Below are 21,977 nucleotides of genomic sequence, written 5' to 3' on the forward strand. Positions count from 1 at the left end.
TCTGGCTTCAGCTAGAGCCCTGGGAAGGAGTTGGGGGGTGGGCATCACAAAGGCTGGGACATGAGCCCCAGGTGCTTCTAGTCTCACCTTTGCCCTTCCTGACTTGCCAAAGAAAGTGGACGGCTGCCCGGGCTAGCGTGTGGAGCAGTTTCCCTCTTCCAAGTGTGCGCCTGTCCCTGTGCTTGAGGGGGTTGCTACATAGCACCTTGGGAGCCTGGGTGTTTCTCTGCTTCTCGCCAGCTGGGGAAAAGCCTCTTGGGGTAAAATCTCCTGCCCCATTGCAAAAGTGAGCACCGTGAATGGGAACGGTCAGAGGCCCCACCATGGGGGCTGGCCCTGCTTTCCTACCATCTTCTGATGTTGGCCACAGAGCATCAGCAGCCACCCCACATGCTGGTGACCTTCAGTGGGTGGTTGGCATGGCAGGGAGCAGCCTGGCTGGGTGTTTTTGTGCCTGTCTGAAGGCCACACATAGGCATGGTCCTGCCTCCTCTAGTCCTGACCTCAGTTGCTCTGTGGCTTTTAGGCCTTCCCTTGGAGCTGTCAGCACCAGCCACCTCTGCTCTAGGTGCCCAGAGGAGGAGAGGTGTTGCTGGGTCACTTTTACAGATGCCCCTTCCCTGGTACTGCCCTTGCTCAGCTGCACAGAGGAGCTTCCATCCCCAGTCCCTGCCTGTCACTGCTGCCCAGCAGCCCTCTGGCACCATTCCTGACAGTCACCCTGCCTTGCTCTCTCCCTGCCATGTTGGGAAAGACAGCTCCCATCTCTCCTTGTTAAAGGTCAGGTGGGCCAACTAGGGGCAGAAGCCCATTCTATGTTTTCCTCTTGCAGAGCCCAAGCTCAGGGACTCACCTTGGGTGCAGATACTGCTGTGTTCCCAGAGAACAAGTCACCCCTGCACAAAGAGAGATGACAGGCCCTGCCAAAGCCCGGGATTGAACCAGGGACCTTTAGATCTTCAGTCTAACACTTGCCCAACTGAAATACTTTGGCAGATACATGGTAATATTTTGGCCTGTTGGTTCTCTGTCTGGGATGTTTTTGTCAGCAGTTGCACAGAAAAAGGACAGGAAAATGAACGGCTGCTCCACACCCCCACCGGAGGAACCCGGCGCCCTTAGCTGTGGGGAGTAAGAAGTGGCTGTTGGCTGACAGGGCCTGTCCCCGAGGACCCGGAACAGCAGCTGCCACCTCCCCCTCGGCTCCAGGCTGTGGGAAATGCTCATTGCCTGGCTGCATGGGCGGCTGCTGCTCCGTGCTCTGGAGAGCGTCTGTATTGCTCTGTCAACCCCCCGTCTTCACTGAGCCAGTCTGGTAAGGTCCCAAGTGCCCCCTCCGGCCTGGCAGCTGAGAGTCTGTGCAGACATCAGCCCCCCTGCCAGCCCCACAGGCAGCAGCAGCACCAGCCCCCCAGCACCACAGGGGCACTCAATGCGCTTCCTGTGGGGAAATGGCTCCTTGGCGTCCAGCTGCTAGAGTGAGAGCCAGGAGAGAGCAGTGTCTGGCTCACCGTGGGGGAGAGAAGAGACCTGGTGAGTGCGGATCTCCCTCAGCCTCCCCCGCAAGGCTGGTCAGTTATATTGTCACTGTGATAGTCAGTGCTTCCCTTCAGGGCCATCCCCGAACAACTCCCCCCCTTTCCTCCCCAGGCCCTGCCTCCACTCCACCCCTGTCCCATCTCTTCCCGCCCTGCACCTTCCTGCCCCATTCCTCTCCCTCCCCCACCTCTTTCCATCTCTGCTCCTCCCCCTCCCCGCCCAGTGCCTCCTGCACCCCACTGAACAGCTGATCACTGGCAAGTGGGAGGGGCTGAAGGGGAAGAGGAGGAGCTTGTCAGCAAGGCCTGTTGTGGGGGGGGGAGCTGGCTGCCAGTGGGTGCTGAGCACCTATTTTTTCTCTGTTGGTTCTGCAGCCCCGTAGCTCCCATGGAGTCGCTGACTCAGATCCTTTCACACTCTAGAGAGAGGAGCAGAACCAGGGCTATGGCTGATCCATGGGGCACTAGGTGAGTGGCAGAGGCTTCAGGTGCTGAGAGTTTGCCTGACCCCTCAGGGACACAGTGTGAGGTGGTGTCCCAGGCATCTCTATGAAAGGAGCAGAAGAGAATTTACTTGGGGTGGGGAGAGAATTGAGAGTGTCTCAGGGGGTTGTACAGAGGTGTTGCCCGGGTGAGAGACTGGCTAAAACACAGACCTCGCTGTGAGCAGGATTTAAACCTGAACAGGGGAACCCTATTGGATTTCGACTCCAACGCCTTAACCACTCGGCCATCACAGCTGTGAGCACAAATCTTCCCCAATGCCAGAGAAACTGGTAAAGAATCACAATGCCCAGGCATGAAGTCATCTGAACTACAGAATTCCCACTGCAAACCTGGCTCCCAAAGCACAGGGGGGATTGGGGGTTTGTTCTCTTTGCTTAGCCATGTGCAGTCGCACAGAGAGCGCGTTTAAAAGTCTCCCCTCCCACAGAGCGGGAAGGGGAAATGATTCTCAACTTGAAGCCTGATGTAGGGTGACCAGACGTCCCGATTTTATCAGGACTGTCTCAATATTTGCTTGTTTGTCCCGCATCCCGACCGATGTTTGGTCGGGACACTGGACAAACAAACAATTTTGCCCTCTGCTCCGGCACACAGGCAGAGCCCGTAGGGACACTCGCCCCCCTGACTCCGCCCCCTCCTTCCCCCATTGGATCCCTCCCGAAATCCCCGCCCTGGTGCTTCCCCCAGCCCCACCCCCTCACTGCCCCATTGGATCCCTCCCCGAATCCCCGCCCTGGCCCTGCCTCTTCCCCAAGCAGGCGGCATTCCTCCTCCCTCCCAGGTTTGCACACGGGCCATGGCCATGGCCGGGAGCGCAGCGCGGAGGCTGCTCCAGCCCCGGAGCCTGCAGGGCAGCGCAGTGGGGCTGGGGGCAGTGCAGAGCGGGCAGGACCCATGTGGGTGGGGGGCGGAGACACACGTGGGGCAGACACGCTCCTGCCGGGAGGGCCTGGGCCCGGCTGCCTGGTTCGCCCCTTGCCCGGGAGCTGCAGGAGGGACCTGGGACGCGGCTCGGCTGCAGAGCTCGGAGCCCAGGCTGGGCCCAGGAGCGAGGGGATGGGGGAGGTGGGGGTGTATTAGGGATTGGACCGAGAGTTGGGTGGAGACGGGGCTGTGCCACTGCTGCCTGGCCGGGGGGGGGGAGCCTCCGGCTTTTTTTTTTGGCTCTGCCGCCAGCTTTTTTTTTTTTTTTTGCTCCGCCCCCCGCATCCCAATATTTCATCTTTGACATCTGGTCACCCCAGCCTGGTGTGAATGAGGATGTCTGGACCAAGGGGCCAGGGACTGGCCTTTGCTAGAGAAACCACTGTCAAGTTTTAGCCAATTAGGACAAGGCAGCAAATAAGAACAACCTCAGGTCTCAGTAAGTGCTGCAGGTAGCAAAGTCCTACAGGGAGCAGTTTCTGGCACTACACCTGCGCAGCTCTGCTCCCCGGCTCTTCTCGGGCTCCTGCTCTCTCCTTAGCTCTGCTCCACTCTGGCCCAGGCAGTTCCAGCTCCCACGGAGGATGGGACCCCCTGGCCTGGTGACTCTCTCATTACACTGCCTGGCCTGTCAGTGCGGCTAACTTGGAGCTTTGGCCTCTCCCCGTTGCCCCTGGGGACTGTCAGTCTCAGGGTCCTGATTTCCCATTGGCCCTTGCCCCTTCTATTGGGACTGGGAACTAGCCAACCAAAAACCCCACTAAGTTTTAGTAAGGGGCCAACAGTCCCTTACATGAGCCAGTCCCATGGGGGTCACCAATGTGCAGAAAAAGCAGCACGAGCTTGTCCCATGGTGTAAGGGACAGCACTCAGGACTCTAAATCCTGCAATCTGAGTTCAAATCTCAGTGTGACCTTGTGTTGGCTTGTGGTAAAGTCCTGGAGCTCACAGCACTCAACTTCCCTGTCTCCAGCTGTGCAAGAGCAAATCTTTCCCCTCCTGCTGGGTGACTCACATCTCCTAGAGCCAGAGACAGGGGTACATTTGGAAGAGGGAAACTGCTCCACACGCTAGCCTGGGCAGCCGCCAATGTTCTTTGGCAAGTCAGGAATGGCAAAGGTGACACTGGAAGCACCTGGGGCTCATGCCCCAGCCTTTGTGATGCCCAACTCCTTCCTGGGGCTCTAGCTGAAGCCAGAGCATTGGCCTGAGTCGCCAAGAAGAGGTTCCAGCTGTGAAGGGAGCAGGACTTGCAGCACAAAGTGAGCACAACCATGAGGGGACTCAAATCCTGAATCATCTGATCCACAGGGAGATGCCTTATCCTTTAGGCCACATGATGAGGGGGTCTAAGCTCTTCTTTGGAAAAGCCAGACACTGTGTTTCTCAGGTCATCTGCTGAGGGGGGCTGAGACTCTCTGGGCACAAGAAGTCGAGTTCTCAACGAGACGTGAGACTTAATTCTCTGGAGCCAGGTGCAGGGCTTTGGCAGGGAGGCTCAGGCATGGGGGATTGGGGTGCAGCGGACGGACTGGCTGTCTAGGTGCAGAGATTTAGTCTCCCTGAGGAGGAGGAGGAATCCTGCTGACAGGCAGTGGCTGTGCAGAAAAAGAGGAGGGGTTCCAGGGACTTTTTTTGCCTCTCGTTTGCCTGCCTGCTCACTCTTGTGGTGAATGGTGAAGATGTTTCCTGAGAAGCCCAGGTAGCTCAGTGGGTAGAGCATCAGGCTCTTAATCTGAGGGCCCAGGGTTCAAGCCCCTGTCTAGTCACCCAGCTTTTAAGTTGCCTTGTGTGCCAGGAGCCAAACTCTGTTTACAGCCACACAGGGATTCCCAGAAGCTGTGGCCATTTCCTGGAAAGGTTCCTTTCCTTAGCAATCAGGAGAGAGGCCACATCCACAGGAGCAGGCCTAGAACACGCAGTCTCTGGCTGCCAGGAAGTGCTGTGGGGCCAGGTGCTGAGAAAGCCCAGAGGGGGAGCAGCAGAGATGAGGGGAAGAGAGACAGAGAAGCAATGAGAACAGAGCACAAGTGTAAAGGGTGCATCTAGTCTGGCTATTGTAGGGAACTTGCCTGCATTATACACGACCCTGGTGGAATTGGCCAGTGGAAGGATCTGAGTCCCCACCCCCTTACCCAGAGGCTGCCTGACCCCAAGGACTGTTAGGATACAGAGATTCAGGCCTGTACTTTAAGAATTTAGGTGTATTTTTATCACTTAGCTAGTTATAAAGATATAAAAGAAAGAATAAAAAATCAGTCTGTCTGTGTAATGGCCTTCTCTCACTGTGACAGTCTGAGGCCTGGTTCTTCGGCTAAGCAGCAAAGGCAGCCATAAGCTGGGAAGTGTATGGTCACATCCTCACATTCCCAACTAGTCACATTGAAATAAGGTGGTATTGGGCTGTTAGGAATACAATCCTGTCCTGATATTCCTATCACCTCCAGAGAAAGGGAAACTTAGTTTGGTAGCATCCTGTCTGGCAAGAACTCACTTATCAATAGACACAGCTGGAAACCCCTTATGTCTGTATAGATGTAGTTGTGAAATCCTCCCTTCGGTATTGTTTTGTATGTTTATTTGCATGGTCTCTGTCTGGTTCTGTGATTGTTTCTGTCTGCTCTATAATTAATTTTGTTGGGCATAAACCAATGAAGGTGGTGGAATATAATTGGTTAAATAACCATGTTACAGTATATTAGGATTGGTTAAATTTCAGTAAAATGATTGGTTAAGGAATAGCTAAACAAAACTCAGGTCTGCAGTCAATTAGGAAGGCGGGGGGGGAGGAAATGGGAACAGGGACTGGGGATGGGGGAATTGGGATCATGTTTTGCTACAGAGGGAAATGGGAACAGGGGATGGGAACAGAAACAGGGACACAGACAAGGCTCTGTGGTGTCAGAGCTGAGAAGGGGGACACTAAGGAAGGAAACTGGAATCATTGCTTGCTGGACGTTCACCCCAATAAACATCGAATTGTTTGCGCCTTTGGACTTCTGGTACTGTTGCTCTCTGTTCATGCGAGAAGGACCAGGGAAGTAAGAGGGTGAAGGAATAAGCCCCCTAACCCTGTCATTTGTTGCTCTAGGCTCCATTCACATCCCACTCCTGACACAATCACTGTCTTCTATCTGACGAAATAGCCTAATTTCAACCTCTCCTGTAACCTTACACCACCAACTGTTTAGCATTTGTATGAGAGAAGTTGGAGGGAATTCAAACATCTTCAAAAGTGGTGCATGTAGAGCCCCTCGCTGGGTAAATTCCAAGCTCCTGACCCAGAAGAGTCTTGGCCTGGCTTGAGGAGGGCAGGCTTGGCTGGTCAATATAGAGGGGGAGGGAGAAGGGTACATTGACAGTGTAGAATGTGAGACTCATAAGCTGTGGTTATGTGCTCTGAGAGTTAGCCCCTTGCTTTCCATTTAAGGTCAGGGAGGGATATTATAACCAAGTGTTCTGGCAAAACTTTTCCCCGGCCTGGTCAGTGAATCCTATGGTGAGAAACTTTCTGTGCATTTCAGTTTCTTGTATTGCTGGATGGAGCCTGAGGTGCTGGAAGGGAAATGTCCATGGAAAACCTAGACATCACTGTTGTCCGAAAAAAGGCAGGTGTTAGATACAATCGCTTCTCGTATTCCCGTGGAATCCGAGTCTAGCTGAAGAATTTCTGTCTGTCCTGGAGAGAATCATTCCATTGTAAATACAAATGAAATGAGATCTTCAGGTCGAGTCAGCGCCTTTTAAAAATATTTACTGAGAAAAAAGCCATTCTTTGCCTTGTTGATAAGGACAAGAAGCCCTCTTTTCCTTTCCATTTCAAATGCAAAATGAATGGAGATTTTCATTGAAAAACTTCTGGTTTTTAGGAGGAATTGAACCCAGGCCATGGCTGTTAAAACAGCAGAACCTACTGCTTAAAGCACCAGGGAGGACTGTTGTTCTCTGGCAGCCAGTGTTGTTTTTCTCAGCCTCCTACTTCACCAATGTCAGACTCTGAGTGTAGTTAAGCTCTCGAATAGGCTCCCAAAGGCGTCTGTGGTGTCTCTGTCCTCAGAGGTTTTTAAGAACAGGTTGAACAAACCTCTGTCGAGGATACTCTGCATATACTTGGTCCCATAGACAACCTGCTCTGGCTCTATCTGCTACCTTCATCGTGTTTGGATGTAAAGGTGGGAAATAATGGGGAAATTGGCCCCTCGTTCAAGTTTAAATGTTGTAACTTCTACATCTAGACCGGGGTGGCCAACCTGAGCCAATGTAACTGCCAAACGTGCACCTTTGTATGCAACTGCTGAGTCAGTTGTGAACCTTGCTACCATTATCATTATCCCTTTGAAATAATGATGGTGATGGACACTTGGCTGTATATCCCAGAGTGCCCTGGACGTCTACAGGCTGCATTAACCAATCCAACCATTTGGCACTTACAGATGGGCACCTCTGTATTGTGCCTGAGTCTTGTACAGCTATGAATGGCTGGTAGATGCCGATATTTTCCCGTCTTTTTAACCAGCACTAATACCCATCCAGGCCAGGGCTGGGAAGAGAGAGAGAGCAGCAGGTTTCCCCTATTGTGGCCGTCTCGCTTTTTCTTGACTAGCTTCACCTCGGCACCAACTTGTACTTTCCACATATGAGCCTGGTTAGCTCAGTTGGCAGAGCATCAGACTTTTAATCTGAGGGTCCAGGGTTCAAGTCCCTGGTCAGGTAAAAACTTTTCACTGTGATTATAAAAAACTGTCTTTCTGGAGTCTTGTTCAGTGTTACTCTTTCTCTCCAGGATTTTGCCTTTCCTAAGAAGGGCCTTTCTGTGGGGGGGATTGAAGGAGCAACTCCTTGACATCCCCTCTGTCCTTGCAGGCTGGAGGAATAAAGTCCTCTGGGCATAGAGCATGTTCCTCCCCTGCACACACAAACACACAGAATATTCATAAGGAATTAGAATTAGAATCCACCACTTTCCTTGGGAGCTTGTTCCTGTCGTGAATCATCCTCGCTGTTGAATATTTGTGCCTTAGTTGTAATATGAATTTGTCTCTTTTCACCTTCCAGCCATTGGGTCTTGTTATGCCTTTCTCTGCTCGATTAAAGAGCCCTTTCATACCCAATCTTTTCTCTCCATTAAGGCCCTTCAACACTTCAGTGAAATCACCTTTCAATCTTCTTTTGATAAGCTAAACAGGTTGAGTTCGTTCAATAGCAAAGAGCCACCAAATGTTCTGAGGGCTGGAGAAAAATGTCTTCTAGGGAAAGTGGTGGATTCTCCATCTCTTGATATCATTTAATGGAGACTAGATGCCTTTCTGGAATGTGTTTGCCCAAAAGTAGCTATTGTGTCATACAGGAGGCCTGTGATATGCAGGGGGTCAGATTAGATGCTCTAATGGTCTCTTCTGGCCATAAAGTCGACTAATTTCTGAAAAACTGAGTGTAGCATTGGGAGCAGCGTCTGATGTTTCCCTGTCTAGCTGGCTTGCTGCCTAGAACGAACGCTCCTTGAGTGGGGTGATCCACAGGGAGTAGCTCAAACCTCCAAAGTGCCTGGGCAGGGGCAGGACATTAGCACAGCAAGGGAGGGGTGTGGCAGTGACATCACAAAGGCCTTTTGCAGGACCTCAGACTATTGGTCCAAGGTGGTGGGGAGGTGGTGACCTCACAGAGAGATGCTGACATCAGGCAGGCAGGACAGGGGCGAGGGGCCAGGGAAACCTTAGAGACCCCTGTGGCTTTGCTTCAGCAAGTCTCCTTCTCCAGGTCTCTCTTTGAGGACTGAGAGAGTATTCGGGTTCAGGCACGTGAGTGCCAGGAGGAACCTCTTTCGAGTTTTCTCCTTCCCTTTTCCTGATTTTACTAGAAAACAGCCGTCCCTGTTTAGAAGGTAAGAGCCTCCTTGATGGAAGGGGTGTCCTGGGGGTGTCACAGTTCGGATGCCGGTGCCCCCCCCACAATGTAAGGAAGTTCCCGCCACCCTGCTCTGTGTTCGCAGGGCGGGAGAGAGCAGCATCCACGGCAATGATTTGCTCCTGGCTGCCGGAGCAGAGCAGCAGGCTCAGCTGTCAGAACTTCCCAGAGTGATGAAAGGGGAGGGGCCCATGGCTCTGTAGGAGGAATGCAGGGCAGATGAGTTCACAGCGGGCATTGTGGGATACTGGGGAAGGCCAGTTATGGTGATATAATGAACAGCAGCGTTTACTCTGTTACTTTAAGTTTGCTGCAAAAAGCTCTAGACCTCTCATCGAAGTCATTTTATTTTGTCAGCAAAACAGGGCACTTTTGTCACCAGACATAGCATTGCAGTGTGTACACCAGCCACAAGCTACCGACCGAGAGAGCGTTGTGTGTTTTTCACACACCTGAGCAATATAATTCTGCTGAAACAACTTTGTAGTGCAGACCTGGCCAAAGATTCACTCACACACAGCTTGCTAGGAAAACCTCACCTGCTCCTCTGCTTTGCAGAATCCAAACACAAGCAAAGCTTGTCAGGCCCTGGTGGCGATGGCAAGGAGTCAGGTGTGGGCAGACAGTCTGTTATAGCTACCCCCAGGCACCATGGCTTAGTTGGCTAAAGCTTCTGTTTCATAAAAAGAAGAGCCTAGGTTCAACTCCCAGTAGTGCCTTGTTGACTGGCTGTTGGGGCACCTGTTATTGTCTACTATCAGAAGACAAGTTTCAGAGGTAGATGGGCCTTTGGTCTGGCCCAGTGTGGTTTTTCTTATGGTTTAAATAACACTCACTGGCACTGATAATAGAGTTACTGAACGTTTGGGAGTTAGGAGCGGGTAGGTCAGTGGTCCAGTCCCCACACAGATGACCCCTGTCTCCCTCTGGGACAGGGGCAGGTCTGAGCTCTCACCCAAATGCTCATTGTGGCTGCCAGAATCTGTGAGTAGCTTGTTTAGTTTACGCCAAAGGTTGAGTCCTGCTTTGTGCACCATGTGTGAGAATGAAAATCCTAAACCACCCTTTGAAATAACGAAAGCAGCAGGACGTGTTATTGTCCCTGCCCCAAAGCAGACAGACCAATGGAGAAATGCTGTTGAGTCCAGGCTAATACTCCACTGCCATTTTACCTTTTTTGCTGGCTAAACTCCTACTTATCTGCCCGGCCCAGGCTGTCCTCTGCCTCAGCTGCTGCTCCCGGCCTCCTCTAGAGTCAAACACACAGGACTCCCAGAGGAACAGAGGCTGGGACAGGGCAGCAGCCTGGGCTGGGCTGGGAAGATGCTGGGAGTTCTCGTTCCCTGAGAACTGGCCCGGCTCCCTTCTCAACAGCGAACAAATCAATTCCATGCCCCCTCCCCAGAAAAACCAGCCTGGAGCCAAGGGCAGCAGGGGACGATTCCCTCCAGTTCCCACCGAGGCAGGAGAGAACCCAGGGTGTTTCTAGCAGAGCTTATGGAACTGACGTGGGGAAACCAGCCTTTAACAACAGGCAGTTCCAGTTTAAGCTAAGTGTTTTTAACAATTTCTACAACATTAAATAACCCTTCAATCGTAGTGTGACCATCCATAACATTGCTTCAGCCTTATAGGTTCCTAAGTGTACAACTAAACATCTCTTCAAACACAAGGGAGTGGAGATCAGTCAGTGTTCAGAGTCATCCCATATAAAAGAACCATGTTGTCGTACATACTGGCCCCATCATGTGGCCATCGCCTTTCCCTCTTCTCTGTTAAAAGTTTTAGTATTTTGCACAGAAACTTTCTTCCCTCAGGAGGGTCCTGGGAACCAGGGCTGCCAGCCAGACAAACACCTTTAAGAGGCAGCGTAATCTGTCAAAAAATGATCTCCCTCCTTCAGTTCAGTGACACCCTGAAATGTTACTTATCAGGGCAGAGCCAGAGGATTGAAAGCAGCTACATCAAGCCCCTGTGTAGCTCACAGGAATGAACGCAAACACTCCCTCGTATCTGAAGAGATGTTTAGTTTTACCCTTGGTAAACTACAAGACTAAAGGGCAAGGCAGTGGTGCCAGATATGAAGAGTGAAACACGAGACAATCATCATAGTTATGCCCATAGTGACTGCAAATTATTTCTAAATTCTTCTTATTATCATCAGTGTATTATTTTCTCTGGAGTCTAGACATTGACTATATCTTGACCAAGAAATTTAGATCTTGATAAAATAATCAACTATCCCTGGTTAAGGCAATGGACTTGATACCCACTGGGGTGTCCCTACACAGGTTCAAGTACTAACAACAGTGGCTGCCTTTTAGCCATGGATTTTAATCAGGGCAATAAATTGATACGAACTCCTGTAAAATCATTTTCCAGCCCGACTCCTTCACCCACATTTGTTAGGTCATTGGGTCACCATGTGAACATTTCATTTCCCTCCTCAATTTCACACAGAGACACAATTTCCTTTGCACAGATCCATGAACAGCAAAACCTCCCTGTGTCTCTTGTCTGAGCCAGGGCATTCGATTCCATTGAAACCTTCTCTCCTGCAATGACGATGGTCAGACAGAGGGGACGTGGCCACCTTCACCTCTGACAGTGAGATATTGGCTCAGCTCTTTCTTTATGCTGCCGCTGTTAGTCCATGAAACATCAGGGATGGAATGCAAGGCTGAGTTCAACCCCCTGAAACATTTCAGTGCCCAGAGAAATCCTGACCCCGGCTGTTGGAATGATATGGTGGAGATTCGAATAGGAAAGGAACTGTCTGAATTGTCAGTGTGGGGAATGAACAACAATCTATAGCAATGTCATTAACCACAAACACACTCTCATCATGCTCCAGCTGGAAGGGAAATGGGCAGGAATTCTCGCTGTTCAGCCATGGACACACTTACACTAATGCACAGCCAGGAGTGTGCTGGGGGAGCTGGTCTGAGCAATTTGAAGTGACAATTCTGTGAGAACAGAATCATGGTGTAGTGAAGTAACTGTACATTAAGTACTTGTGGCTGAGTGGTTAAGGCGATAGACTAGAAATCCATTGGGGTCTCCCCACACAGGTCTGAATCCTGCCAACTATGGAGGCATTAGCATGTTGTTAGTACCTGAGTGTCCACAGAGTCAAATTAGAGCCGGATCTGGTCTCACTGTGAGGCTGGCTCTACTTAAAATGCTGCTGTGACACTGCTCTAGCACTGTGGAGTAGACACCTGCTACAGTGACTGGAGGGGTTTTCCATCCCTGTAATAGCTACATTGACAGAACAATCTTTCCTTTCATTTAGCACTATCTAACCATGGCTTAGGTCAGCTTAATTACAGTGGTTTTGGGGTTTTTCACACCCTGAAAGACCATCATGCTCTACCAACTGAGCTAGCTAGATTTAAAGTCAGTCAACTGCCCAGTTGCAGTGTAGAAGGAGCCTGAGTGTGTTTATTTGTGAGCTGAGGTTCCCTGTCTGACATCTGCCATCTTTCCTGGTCCGTTATGTCTCCAGCGAGCAAACCGGACCTGCCACAAGGCTGGTTAGATGCTGCTCTCTAGCCCAGAGAGCTGGGGTTGATTTAGCATGCTGCCGCCATCAGCTGGTCAGAGTAACCAGGGTGGGAGGGTGGAATTTAGGATTCTCCCACCAAGGGGAGGTGCTGTTGGACTCATCTAGTGGGGGAGAGTCTGAGTCTGAGTTCCCCACATGCCACACACACATTTTCACAGGGAATCAGGTCCCCTGGGAAAAAACTCAAAAGAAGCCCAGGCCCAGGAGTGTCAGAGAAAGGAATCACTGTTTGCCTTAAGAGGTGGGTGAGGGAAACCTGCAGGTCCCCATTTGAGGGGAAGCCGAGGAGGACAAGGAGACGGGAAAAGGGCTTGCAGCTGTTGTGCAATCCCCATGATCCCAGCAGAAGGGTCCGGGGGGCTCAGCACTCAGAACTCACAAGATGGCAAAGCTCAGAGCCCCGTTACACAGAGTCAGACTGTGATCAGCTCACACCCAGGGGGAACAACACCCCTCCCTTGATCTCTATGCCAGAGTTCCTATCAGCTCAGTCCTTCCCGCAAGAGCGGGCTGCTGAGAGGGTTGCAATGGGGTAAATGAAGGCAGAGGAGGATTGTTCCTCATGGGGTTTTTTTTGTGTGTCTCTGTGATCCTGCAGGAGGAAGCATGATTTGAGTTTGTTTTAGTGACTTGGGTTGGGCTGAGGTTGTGACCCTGAGCACAGGGGTTCCTGCACTCTCTGCTCTTAGCCCCTCAGGGAGTGGACAATGGAATGGTTTCAGAAAGTGGATAGAAAGTAGCCTAAGAAAGTGTAGCATATGTGAGAAGAACAGCACCATCATCACCTCCCTGGTGGTCTAGTGGTTAGGATTTGGCACTTTCATTGCTAAAGCAGGGGTTCAATTCCCAGTCAGGGAAAAGTGACTTTGAACCAAAATAACCTTTAGTTATTCTTCACTTGTAATGTAAAGAAATCCATTGTTATTTCCTGCATCTTCCCAGTGTCTCCATGGCAGGGCTGGCTCCAGACACCAGCACTGCAAGCAGGTTCCTGAGGTGGCCAATGGAAAGAGGAGGCTTCAGGGGCAATTTGGCCCTCTCAGAGGGAAGGAACTTGCCACCAAAAGCAGCAGAGGTAGAGCTGCCATTGATTGCAGCTTTTTTATTTATTTATTTTTCCGCTTGGGGTGGCAAAAACGCTGGAACTGGCCCTGCTCCAGGGAAGACAATTTGTCAAATCCCAGATGAGTGCAGTTCTATCAGTTCTCAGCCTGAGCCCTTAGGTCTTAATCCTGAGGATATTGTCCCACCAGGGGGCCATTTCCCGCCTCTCTTTCCTAGGGAAGCACAATTTTCCTTGCACAGACACAGGAACAGCAAGATCCTTCTCTGTCCCTTGTGCAAAGCAGGGGGCCAAATTCCAGGGAAACAATGGACAAGCAGGGGGCTCTGGGCACATCCAGCCCTGGCCGTGAGATGTTCCCTCCCCTCTTTCTTTATGCCCCTGTTGTTATTTCATGGATTGTCTGGGATGGGGGAAAAGCTGAGTTCACTCCAGGTGGAGGGGAAAAAGGACCCTGAAAATCTCAGGACCCAACCCCTGCTACCAGGATCACTGAGGTGCTGGGGATTAGAGTAGGAAAGGGACTGTGTGTATTGTCAAGGTGGGGAATGAATAACAATCTACCACAAGATCCACCTCATTAACCACCAACACAGGCTAATCCTGCTGCAGATAGAAGGGAAACTGGGAGTGATTCTTTGCTGTTCAGCCTTGGAAACAGTGACCCAATTGCACCGCAGTGAATGTGCTGGGGAAAGCTGGACTTCACAGGCAGGTGGAAAGAGCAGATCCTAGAAAGACCTGGAGTTTCACACAGCACTGCTGCCACCAGGGTCAGGTGTTGAGCGACTCACAGCGCCCCTCCCCTCCCATTCCCTTCCAGCAGGAGGTGGCAGCACCCCCCACCCAATGCAGGGGAGAGGGCTGAGTGCATCACTGCACCCTGAGTCCAGGGCACCCACTCTCTCTAATCCACACATCGAATCTGGCCCTGCTGCAAAGTGCCCCTAAGAACCAGCAGCCTCAAGGACAGCAGGTTTGGCCCTCAGAGCAGGGAATATGTCCCCCATGCTGCTGTTAGGCCACTGGATGCTCTGGGAATAGGACAGCTCTGAGTGTAACTTGCAGCCCAGCTGGGGATGTAGCTCAGTGGTAGAGCACATGCTTTGCATGTGTGAGGCCATGGGTTCAATCCCCAGCATCTCCAAGCTTTTTTTTTCTCACCCTGCTGCTTTGCTCATGCCCAGCTGGGATGTGGCCCATCAGTCTCCCTGCAGGAGTTTTAATCCTGCGGAGTGAGCGGCAAGTGCCAATTGCATGGAAGGTCTGGGGGGGGTTTCTGCTCCTAAATCACCTCAGTACATGTAAGATTCCCACCCGCTGTGCTGCTTGGGACAAGGGTAGATGAGAAGGGCGAATCCTCCAGCACTGGAGGGAAAGCTCCCATCTGCACAGACTGAGAGGCAAAGAAACAGAGGGGCAGTCAGTGCTCAAAGAGGAGAGAGGTCAGTGATTTACACCCACTAGGGGACACTGTCTTTCTGAGGCGAGTGCAGCTGGCTTGGGATGGTGCTGACAATGGATAGAAAAAAGTCTGGAGTCAATGACAGACGAGACCACAGAAGGGGAAGGGGAATGGCAGCCCCACAGAAGGTCCTGGGTGCTCAGATGACCCAGTTATTGCACCCTGGCCTGTCACAGAGAGAGAAAAGACCCAGCGGGACCCAGCCCCCCTACAGTGATCCCATGGACAGGAACCTGGCTGGGAGTGGGGTGAAGGTTCCCTCTGGGCAAAGGGGAGCTGAAATCCCTCAGTGTCCTGGAATTTAAGCAATGGAAGCTTCAAACCCTGCAGGGGTGTGGGCTGAGGTGCATCAGCAGAAGGTTGGGCTGGACAGGGGGCGGCAGGTTTGGATAATTTTTGGTGGTGCCCAGAATGGGACCAAGTCCTGCCCCACCCCACCCCACCCCACCCCACCCCACCCTCACACAGGACCAGCTTTAGGCCGATTCTCCTGATTCCCCTGAATCGGGCCCCACCCCTAAGAGGGCCCCGTGCCCAAGCCCTGGTACTGCGTACTGGCAAGAGCTGGTGCGCTGTACCAGGGTGGCCCGGCTTCCCCAGGGGGCAATTTAAAGGGCCTGGGGCTCCCAGCAGGGGCTGGGATAGGGCTGGGGTAGGGCTGCAGGGCGCTATTTAAAAAGTCCAGGGTTCCCATTGCTTCTACCGCCCCGGCCCTTTAAATAGCCCCCAGAGCCCCGCTGCTTCCCCAGGGCTCCCTCAGCTATTTACAGGGCCGGGGCAGTGGAAGCAGGGGAGCCCCAGGCCATTTAAATAGCCCTCAAGCCCCGGGCTGCTGCTGCTACCCCGGTGCTGAGGGAGGGAGGAGGGGGCACTTACCGTACAGGGTGGGCTGTACCCTCTGTACCTGCACCCCCTGCCTGCAGCCAGCCCCTGCTGCACCCCCTGCCCTGCCTCCAGCCCCTCACCCCCTGCCCTGCCTGCACCAGCCCCTGCCTCCAGCCAGCCCCACACCCGCTGCCTGCAGCCAGCCCATCTCCAGCCAGCCCCACACCTCCTGCCCTGCCTGCAGCCAGCCCATCTCCAGCCAGCCCTGCACCCCCTGCCCTGCCTGCAGCCAGCCCATCTCCAGCCAGCCCTGCATCTCCTGCTCGCAGCCAGTCCCTGCTGCACCCCCTGCCTTGCCTCCAGCCTCTCACCCCCTGCCCTGCCTGCACCAGCCCCTGCCTGCAGCCAGCCCCACACCCCCTGCCTGCAGCCAGCCCATCTCCAGCCAGCCCTGCACCCTCTGCCCTGCCTCCAGCCCCTCACCTCCTGCCCTGCCTGCACCAGCCCCTGCCCACAGCCAGCCCCACACCTCCTGCCCACAGCCAGCCTGTCTCCAGCCAGCCCTGCACCCCGTGCCCTGCCCGCAGCCAGCCCTGCACCTCCTGCTCACAGCCAGCCCCTGCTGCACACTCTGCCTGCACCAGCCCTGCACCCCCTGCAGCCAGCCCTGAACCCCGTGCCCTGTCTCCAGCCAACCCCTGTCGTACCCCGTGCGGCTCTGCCTGAAGCCAGCCAGCTCCCCACACACCCCCTGCCCGCACCAGCCCTACACCACCGGCCCCGCACCTCCTGCCCTGTCTCCAGCCAACCCCTGCTGCACCCCCCTGCCTGAAGCCAGCCAGTCCCGCACTCCTGTCTCCAGCCCTGACAATCCCTGCCGCATGCCCCTGCGGCCCTGCCTGAAGCCAGCCAGCCCCACACACCCCTGCCTGCACCAGCCCTACACCACCGGCCCTGCACCTCCTGCCCTGTCTCCAGCCAACCCCTGCTGCACCCCCCTGCCTGAAGCCAGCCAGTCCTGCACACCCCATCTCCAGCCAGCCCTACACCCCTTGCCCTGCCTGCAGCCAGACCCTACTTCCAGTCAGCCCCTGCCCTGCCTCCAGCCAGCCCCATGTCCACTGGTGCCCTGCAGTTCCCAGGGCAGTAACCCTGCACACCTGCTTCAATGAGGGGGGCAGGGAGCAGCTGGAACCCACACATGTGCACACTGTAGGGTGACCAGACAGCAAGTGTGAAAAATCAGGATGGGGGTGGGGGTTATTAGGATCCTATATAAGAAAAAGTCCCAAAAATTGGGACTGTTCCTATAAAATCAGGACATCTGGTCACCCTAGCACACCCCCAGGGAGTGGCAGGGACCCACACATGTAAAACGGAATTCGTTTCTAGTTCAGGCCCATCTTTTTAAAAAAGAACTTTAGGTAGGGTTAACATACACCCGTATTTTCCTGGACATGTCAGGCTTTTTGGTTCTTAAATCACTGTCTGGGAGGAACTTTTAAAGTTTAAAAATTTAAAAATTACTCCTGGGAAAATATGGACGCATGGTAACGCTATTGGTACAAAAAATACATACTGTGGCACATCCCTTAAATCAGAACTTTTTATAGGGAACCGGTTCCTAAGGAATGAAAGTCTTTTTATATATATATATATATATATATATATATATATATATATACACATTTTTAGTTATCCCTGCCGGGGCCCGGCTGAAAATGACTGCCCAGAGTTCGAGAACTGTCCCTGTTCTCATTGGACAGATGGGGAGAAGCCTGAAGTACAGAGAAGGGAAGTGACCTACCCAAGGGCCTACACAGCAAGCTGGTGGCAGAGCCAGAAAGAGAAGCCAACAGTCCTGACTCCTGTTCTAATGGACAAAAAACCCAGAGAAAGGGATAGAGCCCAGGAATCGAGATGGTGGGGAAATTTCATTGAAACCATTTCTGTCAGAAAATCCCCTTCAGACTAAGGCAGTTTGTTTCTCGAAATCAAAACAAGTGAGATGAAAGTTCTTTGCAAAAAGATTTTGTTGCAAAACAAAAGCATCTCCTGTTTGTCACAGTGTGTTAAATTGTCTCATCGCACACAAAGAGGAGACACTTAGATCTCAAACATTAGATAAGATGCTTCAGTCTGAGCTAAGTAATTGCTGCTCTTAACAATTTCAAAATAAAAAAATACAAATCAAATAGACTATTTCAGCTATTCTATTATGTCATAATCTGCTCTGAGTAAATGTGATAGGACACCGCATATTATGCACTACTCCTAGTGACACTCTCCAATGGATCCCCACCCACCGTGAGGTAGGTAGGAGCGGATCATTATTATCCCTACTTGAAAGAGGAAGAAGCTAAGGCTGAGAAAGGAGAATTGACTTGTCTTAAGTCACACAGCCAGCCAGTGGCAGAGTTGGGAATAGGACCCAAGAGCCCTGATTTTCAAACTAACCATCGGATCTTGAATTTCAGACACTGAATGACCTGAATAAAGTGCTCTCAGATGAGCTCCAGACCAACAACAGTGCACAATAAATATTCCACAAGTATTTGAGGAGAACTGCAATGTTAGAGAGAATCATGAACTGCTCAGAGACAATTAATGCAGAGGAGCAGCAAAATTCATCAAACATATGACTGGTTATGACTTATTTCCTTGGGCTTAAAAGAGAACAACAAGGACCTGAGTCTCCTCCCTGTCAATAACCTCCTGCTCAGCCAATCAGGGTAGAGACTGAGGACGGGAGGCTGAGGGTTCTCGCCCAAAGGATGGCCCAGGTCACCGGTGGGGATCACTGCCCGAGCACTATTTCAGCCCCACATTTTCAGGTGGACCTCCCACAGTGGGAGCTGCAGAGCATTCCCCTGAGACACATACGCACACCCCTCCTGGTGTTGGGAGGGGAACAGGAGAAAGGACAAAAGAAGCAAGAGACAAAGAGAAAGGAGGGAGGGATGGATGGAGGAAAAGGTGAAACCAAAAGGACAAACCCTAATGTCCCCAGTGATTCTAAGGACAAAATCCCAGGTGCACAATAAAATTCTGCCTCCTTAAGCTCGTGTTTTCCATGCCTAGAATTCAACTGTCACCAGATGGATCAGACTGAACAGGTTTCAAACCTCAAGGAGGCTCTTACCTTCTAAACAGGGACGGCTGTTTTCTAGTAAAATCACTAAAGGGAAGGAGAAAACTCGAAAGAGGTTCCTCCTGGCGCTCACGTCCGTGAACCCGAATACTCCCTCAGTCCTCAAAGAGAGACCTGGAGAAGGAGACTTGCTGAAGCAAAGCCACAGGGGTCTCTGAGGTTTCCCTGGCCCCTCGCCCCTGTCCTGCCTGGCTGATGTCAGCATCTCTCTGTGAGGTCACCACCTCCCCCCCACCTTTGACCAACAGTCTGAGGTCCTGCAAAAAGCCTTTGTGATGTCACTGCCACACCCGTCCCTTGCTGTGCTAATGTCCTGCCCCTGCCCAGGCACTTTGGAGGTTTGAGCTACTCCCTGTGGATCACCCCACTCAAGGAGTGTTTGTTCTAGGAAGCAAGCCAGCTAGACAGGAAAACATTGAACACTGCTCCCAATGCTACACTCAGTTTTTCAGAAATTAGTCGACTTTATGGCCAGAAGAGACCATTAGAGCATCTAATCTGACCCCCTGCATATCATAGGCCTCCTGTATGACACCAGAGCTACTTTTGGGGCAAACACATTCCAGAAAGGCATCTAGTCTCTGTTGTGTATTTGGTTGTCATGGGTTTTGTTACTATGGCAACTGAGTTAGACTATTAAGGGATAGCTCAGCTGGTTTCAACCGGCTGAGTGAGCTCTCTGTGTCTGTAAATAAAATGGAGGTTTTGGTTAACTGTCTGCTCTCTGGCCTCAAGTGATTGCTTCCTACACCGGCTGCCCCTAGGACATAACACTGGTGACGAGGATGGGATCCTGGTGCTGCTCCAGTAACAGAAGGAAGTAGAAGTCAAGGTAAAGACCAAACAAAGAAAAAAAGCTGCTTGTTTGCAGTGACTGTGAAAGTGAAACTAAAAATCATGGCTACTCTGACCAGGCCCCTGGAGCCTTTTGATGAGAATACAGAGCAGTGGCATGTGTATACTGAGCATTTTGAGCTTTTTGGTATTGCAAATGACATTACAGAAGCGAAGAAGGTGCCAATATTCTTAACTGTTGTAGGGGCTAAAACCTACTCTCTGCTACAAAGCTTACTACACCCTGTTAAGCCTGAGACTAAATCTTACAGTGATATTGTGGAAATCCTGGGGTCTCATTTCTCCCCAAAACCACTGGTAATTGCTGAAAGATATAGGTTCCACAAAAGAGACCAAAAGGAAGATGAAACAGTTGTACAATTTGTAGCCATTTTAAAAAAGCTAGCAGAACACTGTGAATTTAAAGAGATGTTAAATGATGCCCTGCGTGACAGGTTAGTGTGTGGCCTCTGCAGTGAAGCTATACGGAAGCGCCTACTGACAGAGGCTCAGCTTACATTACAGAAGGCTGTTGATATTGCTGTCTCCATGGAACTGGCTACAAGGGAGGCACAATACATCGGTGCACCCCCTAGGGTGCAAAAGGTGTCACAAGAACCGACCCACAAAACTGTGCAGAGTCAAGAATGTTACCGCTGTGGTAAGCTGGGTCACCAGGCATCAGAATGCTGGTGTAAGGACCTGGTGTGTCGACACTGTGGCAAAAAGGGACACATTGAGTGTGCCTGTAAACAAAAGAAAAAGAGGCCTGTGGTCTGGCCGACAAAAAGAGGAACCTTGCATACCCTAGAGCAGACCCAGGATGATCAAGGTGACACCTCCTCACAAGAGGAAGTGCCACTGCATGTTTTGTCTTTGGCAGCAGGCTCACATGAATACTGGGTAACCCCCTTATTGGAGGGCAAACCTATACGCATGGAACTAGACACCGGTGCAGCTGTCTCGCTGGTTCCTGAGACTGTTTATAAGGAAAAGCTACAGCATCTTCCGCTTAAGGCAACAAAAACTGTTCTGAAGACGTATACAGGTGAAGCTGTGCCCATGTTGGGCACTATTGATGTTAAGGTGGAGCTCAATGGACGGGCGGCTAAATTGCCACTGTTTGTGGTGAGAGGTAACTACCCAGCCTTAATGGGTAGGTCTTGGCTTGGGAAGATTCAGCTGAACTGGGCAGAAGTGCACCGGATGACTAAAGAAGAAACCAGTCTAACCCCTATACTAAGGAAACATGCTGCTGTTTTTGGAGATGATTTGGGAAGTATGAAGGGAATCACTGTGACATTGAACATTAAACCTGGCAGTCCACCAAAATATCTGAAAGCCCGAACTGTGCCATATGCCATCAGGCCAAACGTTGAAGCAGACCTGGAGCGCCTGGTCACCAATGGAGTCCTAATACCAGTTACCCATAGCTCATGGGCCACTCCTATCGTTCCAATAGTGAAGAAAGATGGCTCTCTCCGGATTTGCGGTGATTTTAAAGTCACTGTCAACCCAGTGTTGTGTGCAGAGCAATACCCGCTTCCCCGCATCGATGACCTCTTCGCAGGCCTGGCTGGGGGACAAAAGTTCAGTAAGATTGATCTGAGTCAAGCATATTTACAGATGCACGTCGATGAAAAGTCCCAAGAACTGTTGACTATTGTGACTCATAAGGGGCTTTATCGATACTGTCGCCTACCCTTCGGAATCACATCGGCTCCCGCCCTGTTCCAGAGGGCTATGGACCAGATCTTGTGTGGCTTGTCAGGAGTTCAGTGCTATCTGGATGATATCCTGGTCACTGGAAGAAATGAAGAGGATCACTTAAAGAATTTAGAGGCTACCCTACAAAGACTGGAAGAGTATGGCCTACGAGTTCGCAAAGACAAGTGTGAATTCTTCAAGCCCTCTGTTGAATATTTGGGACACATCATCGATTCTGCAGGTCTTCATAAGGCCCCTGCAAAAGTTAAAGCTATTGTGGAGGCTCCCCCACCTCGAAATGTAAGCCAGCTGCGCTCATTTCTAGGACTACTGAACTATTATGGAAAGTTCATCTCACAGTTAGCCACACTGCTAAAACCACTTCATGAGCTCCTTGGGCAGAACAAGGCCTGGAAGTGGACTGAAGCCTGTGATGTTGCATTTAACAAAGCTAAGGATGCATTGTTAAATTCTGAAGTTCTAACGCACTT

The 21,977-nt window shown here is 51.6% G+C and overlaps 4 non-coding genes across 4 annotated transcripts; 3 read left to right on the forward strand and 1 right to left on the reverse strand.

Moving 5' to 3' along the window:
- Positions 1 to 2,196: 2,196 nt before the first annotated feature.
- Positions 2,197 to 2,278, reverse strand: TRNAS-CGA. Its single transcript has one exon. It is a non-coding gene; the product is annotated as a tRNA-Ser (tRNA).
- A 2,387-nt stretch (positions 2,279 to 4,665) lies between these two features.
- Positions 4,666 to 4,738, forward strand: TRNAK-CUU. Its single transcript has one exon. It is a non-coding gene; the product is annotated as a tRNA-Lys (tRNA).
- A 2,871-nt stretch (positions 4,739 to 7,609) lies between these two features.
- Positions 7,610 to 7,682, forward strand: TRNAK-UUU. Its single transcript has one exon. It is a non-coding gene; the product is annotated as a tRNA-Lys (tRNA).
- A 6,897-nt stretch (positions 7,683 to 14,579) lies between these two features.
- On the forward strand, positions 14,580 to 14,651 carry TRNAA-UGC. The gene has a single exon. It is a non-coding gene; the product is annotated as a tRNA-Ala (tRNA).
- Positions 14,652 to 21,977: the final 7,326 nt, after the last annotated feature.

This window comes from Mauremys mutica, unplaced genomic scaffold, assembly GCF_020497125.1.
Source record: "Mauremys mutica isolate MM-2020 ecotype Southern unplaced genomic scaffold, ASM2049712v1 Super-Scaffold_100303, whole genome shotgun sequence".
Taxonomy (NCBI): domain Eukaryota; kingdom Metazoa; phylum Chordata; order Testudines; family Geoemydidae; genus Mauremys; species Mauremys mutica.